General features: G+C 39.0%; 1 protein-coding gene across 1 annotated transcript in view; it reads left to right on the forward strand.

Moving 5' to 3' along the window:
- The window catches only part of ATP8A2 (ATPase phospholipid transporting 8A2), a gene marked incomplete at its 5' end in the record, with an annotated part of 312,234 nt that overhangs the window by 1,434 nt on the left and 300,769 nt on the right, over nt 1-10,031 (forward strand). The gene's annotated exons all lie outside the window — the stretch shown is intronic.

The raw sequence follows: 10,031 nt of genomic DNA on the forward strand, positions 1-10,031 counted from the left end.
AGATGAAACAGTTGCAGTTAAGCAGATTCCACTTTCCAGTGTTTGGGGTTGTGTCCACTTTTGCAGTCTGATCTGAAACCCTGTCTTGTGACAGGGAGGCTCCTTTCCCAGAGCTGCAGTTTGGCAGATCTTTTTGTGACTTAACATTTGGAATCCAAACCTGGGCTCCCTTCACATACCAGATGCTTGGCACTTGGAGAATGTTTCGCTGCAGTGTGGCATACATAAGGAGTTTAGCCTTCAGCTTTTATAAATCACAGAATCACACAGGATGGATTGGAAGGATCCACAGAGGGTCCAACCTCCCTGCTCAAGCAGGGTCATCCTAGAGCACATTGCGTAGGATTGTGTCCAGACAGTTCTTGAGTATCTCCTGTGCTTGGTCATCTACCATCCACAATCCACAATCCACAATCATACTTATGGATCTAGGTGGTTAACTTGTGCCTCGATGATGCCCTGGGTGCTTGGGGCACCCAGATCTTCTAGCTGGGATTTATCTATACACACCCTCAGACTTTTGCATGTTCCCTGCCTTTCACATAAGGAGAATCCAAATTACATGATACTCTGAAGAAAGATGGGGGTTGCTAGTTAGTGTTTAGATCACTTTCTAGTGCTTTAATAATTTATTTCCTATTAGAATATTTTAAGGGTAACAAGAGTAATATCTAGTGTAGTTGTATGTGTGATGCCTATAAAGTTACATAAAAGAGGTTTGTGCAACTCACTACACAGACCTATTAAAGGATGGGACAGTAGTTGGTTTAGTACACCAGAGCCAGCTCTGGTGACTTAAGACAACCAGAACCAATCTCTCTGCCACCTAGAATGTCCTGCTTTCCCCATTCCTGTGCATTCCCCTGCCTTGCTTGTGTCAACATTAGCCATCAGATGGTCACCTGGATCAGTGCTGATGTGGCTCACTACCAGCCTGTATGATCTGAATGCCAGCAGGGACCAGACACAGAAAGGCAGCAGCTCTGTTTTTCACAGCATGTTGTGGCTTGATGTGCAGACCTGCAGTGTGTGGGGGCCAAACAGGTTCAGGTGAGGGGCTCTGGGCTATGAGAACCCAACTGTAAAAGCATTCATTTGGACACTGAGCCACTGCCCACTGACAAGCAGTTCAGATGTGATGGCACTGCAAAATCTCAAGACCCTTCTGAGCTGAAGGGTGTAGAGGGGGAACCAGTCACCCTTTTTTCATCCTTAGTTGGGGTCAGGTAACTGTCTCTATCCATCGCAGGCTTTTTGGCATCTATGTATCAAAATGTTCTTTCCTTTTTAGAAAAGAAGATCTTTCCTGCTTTGAAGTATTTTAGTTTACTTGCTAGTTTTGTTTACTTTTGAGGGAGTTTCGGTAATCTAAAGTATTAGGTTTGAGTTTGGGTAACTGAGATTTATTTTTATACTTTGTAAAGTATTTCAGTAGCTTGTAGACATTCCCCTTTAGTCAATAACACTACCTCTGTGATGGTCTAACAGTGTCTTTTTGTCTCAGATTTTCTACCCTCCTGCCCTTGGTAGTGTGACCTCCATGTGTGCTAATACAGTATGAGGTGTAACTGGTATTTTTTATAGTTTTAAACCTGCTTAACACTGGTATACAGCACTTTCCAGGGAAACAGATGATGTGAAAAGCAGAATTTTGAGATGGGAAGTCACCTTCTGCCACTCAGATAATCACTGCTCTTCTTTTTTATGCATTTGCTCATTAATAGATTTTTTTTGTTGTTGTACAAGTACACCTTTTTATTGCTGTAATGTACCAACTGAGCTAAATTGATTAAATTATGCTCAAAGCCTTTAGCTCCTTACTGGTGTAACCACAGACATCAAAGACTAACCTGTTCTTCTCCTTCCTGCCTCCTTAAAATCACTAAAATAAGAAACTGTCGATAAGACATTGGATGATTATACAATGGCATTTTTATTTTTAGGGAAAAAAATCGAATTTCAACTTTATAATGGATTAAAGGTACAACTGATCTCGATATTATTCACTGTGGTCTTTTTCAACTGCTCAGTGATACACATCAGCAAGAAAAATATTTTTAGTGTAAAGATAGTAACATAATCTCTCAGGACAAGAGGAGCTGAAATAAAAACATAATTTCATGGTATGAAACAATACTCCTTTTATACATTTTCCATCTACTTTTCCTGTGAAATACTTGCTTATAGTTTATGCTGTGTTTTTGATCTGAGAGTCATACTCCTTTCCTTGAAAAGGCTCTGTCTCTTCAATTTTTCAGAGAAATGTCTATGCAAGGATTTCTTTGGGCTATTTTTGTGCTGTGACATAATTACCATGATTGGAACTGTTGGGAAGTGTCACACAGAGCAGTTAAAACTCTCCACAGGCCCTAGTACTTTGCTCAAAGCTTTTATCCTTGAGCAAAGATGGTTAAGCATTGTAACAGGCCCCTCAGGGAAGTGGTTGGGTCACCATGCCTGAAAGTGTTAAAAAATGAGTAGGCATGGCTCTTTGAAATAAGGCTTAGGGGACATGGTGGTATTCAGTCAAAGGGTGGACATGATAATCTCAGTTGTCTTTTCCAACTGTAATGATTCTTTGATTTTATCTTTTTTTTGGTAGTCATTTATAAGTTAGACATAATTCTTACAGATAAATATAAAATGCACAGGAGCTATATGTGAAATATGTCATCAGCTCTGCATGATCTACATATGAATGTTGCTGCTTCAAATAAAGTGTTTTTTGGTTTTGTGGAGGACAGGTTCAGGTGGTGTAAGAAGCATGGTGAAGGCTGCAAAGCTTTAACCTTGAAGCTCACTCTCCTCACCTCTACTCACAGGATACCTACATCCTATGTTACAGGAAGATCAGCAGTTGCATTGGATGCATTTTTAAGCAAACATCCCCTAGAAGTGGTCAGCAAAGTGCTGAGCTAACAAATTCTTTAAATACTATTATTAAAACTGTTTAACTAAGAATAAAAGCCCTGTTCTGCTGAGAGAAAGGTATCTGGCAGGAGTACTGACAGTGGGGACTGAACAGGGGGTTGTACTTCCACAGCAAATGCTTTAACTGCCCATTAGCATCACGGAGAGTTACTGAAACATTGAGCAAGACAATTGCAACCATAGCATTGGCACACAGAAATTCTGCTCTCTGAAGGGAAACTTTTGCAGGTGAAGACTAAACTTCTGCCAGTTTAGTGGCAGAAGTTACTACAGAATAGACAGACTACTTTAGTCCATGTTTGTTCATGCACGCACTCAAACTGCGTGGTGGTAATTTGATGCATTGCAGACCTCCCATTTCTTTTCATCCCCGTTTAACTGGCATGCAGTGTAGTATAATGTGCAGCTTATTCTATCACATCAAAGGCCCGATCCTGTTTATGTAAACACCAGCGACAATTATGCCTTTTGACAAAGTGCTCATCACAATAAACCCCATGCTTTACGTTACTGTGTTTCTGTAGCAGCACAAAGGGCAGCCTTCTCAAGCTGTGTGGGATCTTGCACGACTGTGAAGTGAGGTGGTGACAGTGACAGGGCTAACTGGAGACCAACCTGAACTTCTGCTGCCTTTGCTTAAAGCTTGTTAGTTTGCATTAGAATGGGAGGGAATTTAAAGTATCTCTGCTTAGGACACTGAATTAGAAAAAGGTGATTTACGCACAGTTACTGTGGAGCAACTTCATAAATAACCAAGGTCCTAAGTAGAGTGGCAGAAGAAACATTTTTTTCCCTACTGTGATGAGGAAGGTGAGATCATTAACAAATCCAGTAAAGATCAAACCACTCAGATGATAAGGAATACAGTTATTTAGGAGTTAATTGAGGACATAAGAGATTTAACTACCCTTCTGTTTCTAGGATCAAATTAAAAGAATGTATTTAATAAAAGTTAAAAATTCCACTCTGCTGTATATCCAATATATGAACTCTCTTATGTTTTACTACTTGAGTATTCATAACTCCATTGCAAACAGATACATGAACTGTCTATTTATAGAAACTGTTTTATTCCTTCTCTGTGCCACTCTCTCTCCGCAGGACTTTTGTTTCAGATTTTAGTTCTCTAGCAGTATCTGCTTTTAGTATACTTCCTTGTGCTGGGTGAGTCAGTGTTCTCATTTTCTGGGTAGACCTAAAAGCACTGCCCTACTAGTGTGATTTGGCAGAAATGCCACTGTAGTTCCATGAAGGATCAAAATACCTAATGGTAAAATGACTGCAAGGAAATCTGCTTGTCTGTTCAGGGTCCTAGAATATCACCAAGACAATGGAACTGCTGGGTGTATTTCCTGAATGGAATTCACTGGGCATAGGAAGAATAGTCATTTAGTATTGCATTTCCATTGCCACAAGGTTTGAGTGCAGTCTTGATCTCTGCCAACTCTGCAGGTTTTTTGTTTTTTTGGGGGTTTTTTTTAACCTGGAAATCTATGCCTTCATAAGTGAAGTTGCTCTAAAGCATTCCCTTTTTTTCCCTTACCATTAACCCTCCTTCCCTCTACAAGAAGTTTCAAGCTGATGGCTCCCATTGACTCTAGATGATATTTTGGATGATCATCTGAAAACTGATGTCAGCATCTAAAACTGACCACTTTCCAATTAGCAATTCACAAGGCTTTTTTATTGTAGTGAAGCCTTGCTGAGGGCCCTATGAACATCCAGGTCATCTGTTTCTGCTCTTTGGAAGGTTGTCAAGTGATGCTCTGTAGCCTCCCTACAGGGTGGCACTCTTGGCTGGTTCATTTCCTTTGGCCAGTCTTGTTTGAGCTGTCAGGTATAGCCTTTAAATAATCTTTGAGTCTGACAGAGCTCACTACTCGTGAAGTAATATCACTGCCTGTGAAGCAGTATCTTAAGCACCTTTGTTAGCTTTATTACTACAACAGGGAAGTGTTCCAGACTTATTTTCTTATCCTATGTTGTATTGTGGCACATTTTAAGTAAGTCTGTAGTGGTACAAATACTAGAATATCTGTTACAGACAGTATCTGTAGAGACTGATTGCCAACATGTTCTTTTAAGGGCTAGTTAATCATAAAGTTTTTCTTATACATATACCTGATAGAGCAGAGCAATAGACTAGATTTTGAAAAGGCATTTGAGTATCTCTGCAGCCACATCTTTCTGCTTCTGGTACAACTCTTAAGTGTGGCTTGCCTCAAATACTTTCCTTTCAGTCACTTATCTTTTCCAGTTCAGCTACTTAAACCTTTTGGAGTAGTCGCAAGGATGTAAGACATGGCATCTGAGAGCTTTACATAACTGATTCTCAGCTGGTACACTCAAAGGATAATTTGGGAAAGATCACTGAGACAGTTGAATATTGAGAAAAAATTCCAAGATTTTACAAAGCTTGGGGATTTATTTTTTAGTGTAAAAATATTAATTAACACTATTGAAAATAGATTATTCTCATTTATTCCTGTGTTTGTTAGGAAAGCTCTCAGATTTTTGATTAGCATTATTGCCAACATTTCATAATGAATCCTGTTCACTACAAAGTTCCTGGACAGTTTCTTTCCAGCCCCAGGAGTGGATAGATGCCTGTCTGTTTCAAAGTTCCTGGCTGTCAGACCACTGGCTGAGTGGTAGTTACACAGCAGTAATTCTAGATTCTTGGACACTTTTAATGAGATTACTGGAAGCTAAAACAGCACAAAAAGAAGTTACAAAGTTTTGTATTTTAAGCCAAGGTGTGATAAGGCAAAACTGACATGATGTAGATATTAATGAGTGACCCAGTCCCACCACCTATTTGGACTCCACGCAGAAGTGACACAGTCCTTGCAGTTACAATATCACATCCTTGTAAATGACATTCACAGGAGGTTCTCCTGACAGCTACAGGTGTAGTTATCCTCACAGTGAGCACTAAAATGAGTTTAAATGAACATGAACATGAAGTGTCAGTAAATTAGTCTCAATACTGTCATGTTGTGATGAAGAATCTCAAGACATACTGTGCATTTTAAATATATTTCTGCTGTTATCTCCCCTTACATAGGGTATTTTTTGTTAATTCTAGTTCTAATTAACAGTTTGAAAACTCTTGCCTTGGAGTATTAGTGCAAAAAGAAGGTGAGAGGGTTTCCTCTTGGTCTTCCACTTGACTAAAATGGAAGAGCCATGATTGTATCAGTTCATAATGGATCCAACAAAATGTGTCAGTTTGTTTTAGCTAAGGTTTAATGAATCTACTTTCTTTTAGAGTGTGGGAAATCAGGATTAACACAAATTGAGTTAGTGTATAGGTTCTATAAAGGAGAAAAGGCAGCCTGACATCTTGTTTACAACTGACTGTGAAGTTTTGATTTTATTTAATTCCTAATTTCTTGAATGCAGATGACCAAACCCATTAATTTGATTTTATTTAATGAGCAGGTAGTCAGAAAGAGTGGAAGCAAAGTGTTTATCTCCTTTTAATAAAATCAGCCTGATAAATTTTTCTATTTTGAACAGGAGTACTCAGGTGTTATCTGTCAATCCAGCAGTGTTCTGCCTATTTGTACAAAACACAGTAAAGGCTTCTAAAATCCTGTGCCTGTGAGATCTAGGAACATTCAACCCAAGGCTTATACAAAGGATATATGAAACAAGTACCCCAGACCTTTCTGTGCCATTAAATACTCTAAGCATACATTGCCTTATTTAACAGATGTTGTTTATTTGTAAATGGGAGACAAAGGATGCTGAAAGAGTATGTGCAAAGTCAGCACCAGCCATCATATCTCTGAAACAGATACAGAGGTTAGGTCTGCATTTGTCGTATCAGTTCACAGCTGGGAATCAGGAATTAACCTGGAAGCTTGAATCTGAAATTCAGATGACATTTAGACAACATTTCTGTATCACTGGGAAGGCTCAGCATAGTTACTGCTTCAGTAGTCCCATGGCTACTGAATTGAAATACATTGACATCAATCCTGGTGCCTCGATTTGAAGTGGGACAGAGGGCCAGGGGAATTCAGGTATGTAGGTGCTACCCAGGCTGGGGAGGGCCCCACTTCTGCTTTACAGATTAACACTCAAATCTTCTTCCCAGAGTTTCACTAATACAAGTCTGCATCTGGAAGGCATCCTTGTGCCATTTACCTGATTGGTTACAGGGGAAGAAAGGAGCTTTGGTGAGAGCCTAGCAGATAGGCAGGAGGAGTGCTAGCCCTGCCCCAGCCAAATTTATCTTAGTCCTGCACTGCCTGAAGAGGGGCCACCATTCACTACCAGTCCTTAACTAAAACCCTGATCCTTGCTGAAGTTTTCCCACAATCTTCAGTAGAAAAAATACCCTCTGTTTTTAAAAGTAATTTTATTTACAAATCTGAAATTTGCTTACCTTGTCTTTAAAAAGTTTTTAAACACTACTAGTCATCATTAGAATAACAATGCGGGGTCATCAGTCTTCAGAAGGAGAAAGGAGTGGCTGGAAAGATCTGAAGTATCTGAGGAGAGAGTTCACTTCTTACAGAAAAAAAAAATATATTGGGAGTCTGGGTCCCAAATTAAGGCACTTTGGGAAAGTGCAAGTATCAGTCAAGGACTGTGCAAATGTACAAAAGAACTCATTACTTTACAGTTATTTTGGATCCATTCCATGCTGAGAAATTGGAGTTGAACATTGTCCTGGTTTCAGCTGGGATAGGGCAGTAAGCAGCTGCATGGTACTTACATTCCAGCTGGGGTTAAACCATGACAGGTATTTTTTCAGGCCTTTTTGAAAGATACAGTGCTGAGCCCCTATAATAGGAAGAATTAAAAGATACGTTTTTTGGTGAAGGTGAGCTTCATACTGTGAGTTGTAATGTATGCTGTCACAAAACTTGTCCAGTATACACAGAGGAAACTTTCCTTAGTGCCTTCTGTCACAGGTCTCTTAGTTGGGACTGTGAACACGGTATCTGTTCACAGCAGGTACACACAGCATCACCCCATCGCCATTCCCTCTCTTGTTACAGCCTGGGACATGTGCAAAATCCAAAATCCTACACTAGACCCAAAAAGGCCTCTTTAGTTGCAGGATCTCCACTGAAAACAAGAAGTCTGGCTTGTATCACAGTAGATGCACCTGCTTTAAATCTCTGGCCATTTCCATCCCTGACTCCATTCTCTAAGCTATCTCCCTCAAGTGTTCTTAGCTGTGTTGGTTCTGGTAGAAATTTAAGTTAGATGTGAGGAATTGTGTCTGCCATGGCATTGGAGAGAACAGTAAGGATTCCCAGTATGTACTGCTGGAGAGACTTCAGCAGTCCTAAACTTTCACCATTAAGAAAGACTGGGCTGCAAAGAAGAAGATTCTGCAGTCCCCAACACTGGATGGTTTTGTTGAGGTTTTGGCCTGCAGCTAATTACTTAAACCATTTTCTTTGAGGGCTTTCTGCCAAAACCCCAAAGAGAGAAAAAATGGGAATAAAATAGCTGTAGTAATAAATCTGATATGATCTTGTTGAGACAGTGCAATTTTTGTGGTAGTGCTAAATAGCAGGGGATTTAAATAATTTAGTGTTCCTTTTGGTACTTTTTGGTTCATTAGACAGTCAGATTCCCAGGGTGTGTGTACTTACCATTCCTGCTAGGAACACTGTTGTTTACAGAGACATTAAACTCTCATATCAGTGTTATTTTCTATATAGAGAAATCCTGACAACCAAGGACAAGAGTTAATCTTAGATCTTCTTCCTACCAGAAACCTCCTCCCTTTTTTTAAAATTAAAGTTCCTTCTCAAGACACCCATCACTTTAAAGACACAAACATCTTTCTGAATTTCTGCATCATTCTTTTACAGGCTTCAAATCAAATCAGAATAGTTTTGCCCTCTGATGAGATGAAAAGATTTATATTTCTGTGCCAGTTTACATCTTGTCAGGGCAGATGGTGCTATTGGAGTGTACATTGTCATTAATTTGGGACTCAGCAACTGCAAACAACCATATTTTTTTATTTTCATCAGAACTAGTACACAAACTAGCATTCTGTAATAAAATACTAGTATCCCAAGCAGAAGCCACAAAATTTACTGAGGTAGAGAAAGGCAGCAGTGATGTGGTAGTTTCTGTCTTCTTGAGGAGCTAAAGCTGTTTCACTGCAGTTTCAAGTATTTTTTCATCAGTGGCTCCAGAGCAAGAAAATAATTTTAGTTATCTACTTCAGAGGGCAAGATGAAGATGACAGGTGTTGTTTGTATGGCAGTGGGAAACGAGAGTTGTGTACAAAAATATTTCTTTAGTCAGGTAAGTTTATAACCATCAGAATTACTTTTTTTTTTTCACAGTTGCCATCTGGCTTTGGTGTCAGACTTCATGAAACCAAGTCCACCTGGATATTCTGGATAAAATAAGCAGAATGTGACTTTTTATTTAGTCCCTTACTTCTCAGAAAGGTTTATTTTTGCAAGGTCATTTTATAAACTATATTTCTGTAGGTTTTTTGGCATTATTTTTATTGTCTAAATAGTTTGTTAACAATGATTCTACATTGACATAAACAATTCTGATTTAAAAAATTGACATATGCAATTTTGTAGACTAAAATTTGAGAAGAGTGATTAACAACCTGAAGAAGGGGGAAGGGAAGTTCTACATTAAGAAGATTGGCAGTGCTTCAACTAGAAGACTATGCTGTGACTGAGGCTAGAGCCAAAAATAGAGTTGGATTAACAGAAGAAAGGCAAGTAGATAAAACTAAGGTCAATGCAGAAATAGATGCTTTAGAATTACCTCATCCACCAAAAGATATGAAGAGATATTCAAGGAGTTTTCCTATTATATGCACCTATAATGGGAAAACCAATTCACCATAAGAAGTGCTATGAAAGATGACAGAAATAGTAAGTTAATTAAAAAGAACTAAGCAGAAAAATGACAATAACTTTTTTTGATTGTTTGTACAGGCTTTAACATCCATGCTATTACAAATACATTAAAAATAACCTCTAAAAGACAGCTGTAGTAATATCAACACGTACAAAAAGAAACAGTGAAAATATATCAACTAGACACACTCTCATTGAGGTGGGGTAACAGTGATGAGTCAGGTTCAATAG

This window comes from Erithacus rubecula (genome assembly GCF_903797595.1).
Source record: "Erithacus rubecula genome assembly, chromosome: 1".
In the NCBI taxonomy this organism is placed as follows: domain Eukaryota; kingdom Metazoa; phylum Chordata; class Aves; order Passeriformes; family Muscicapidae; genus Erithacus; species Erithacus rubecula.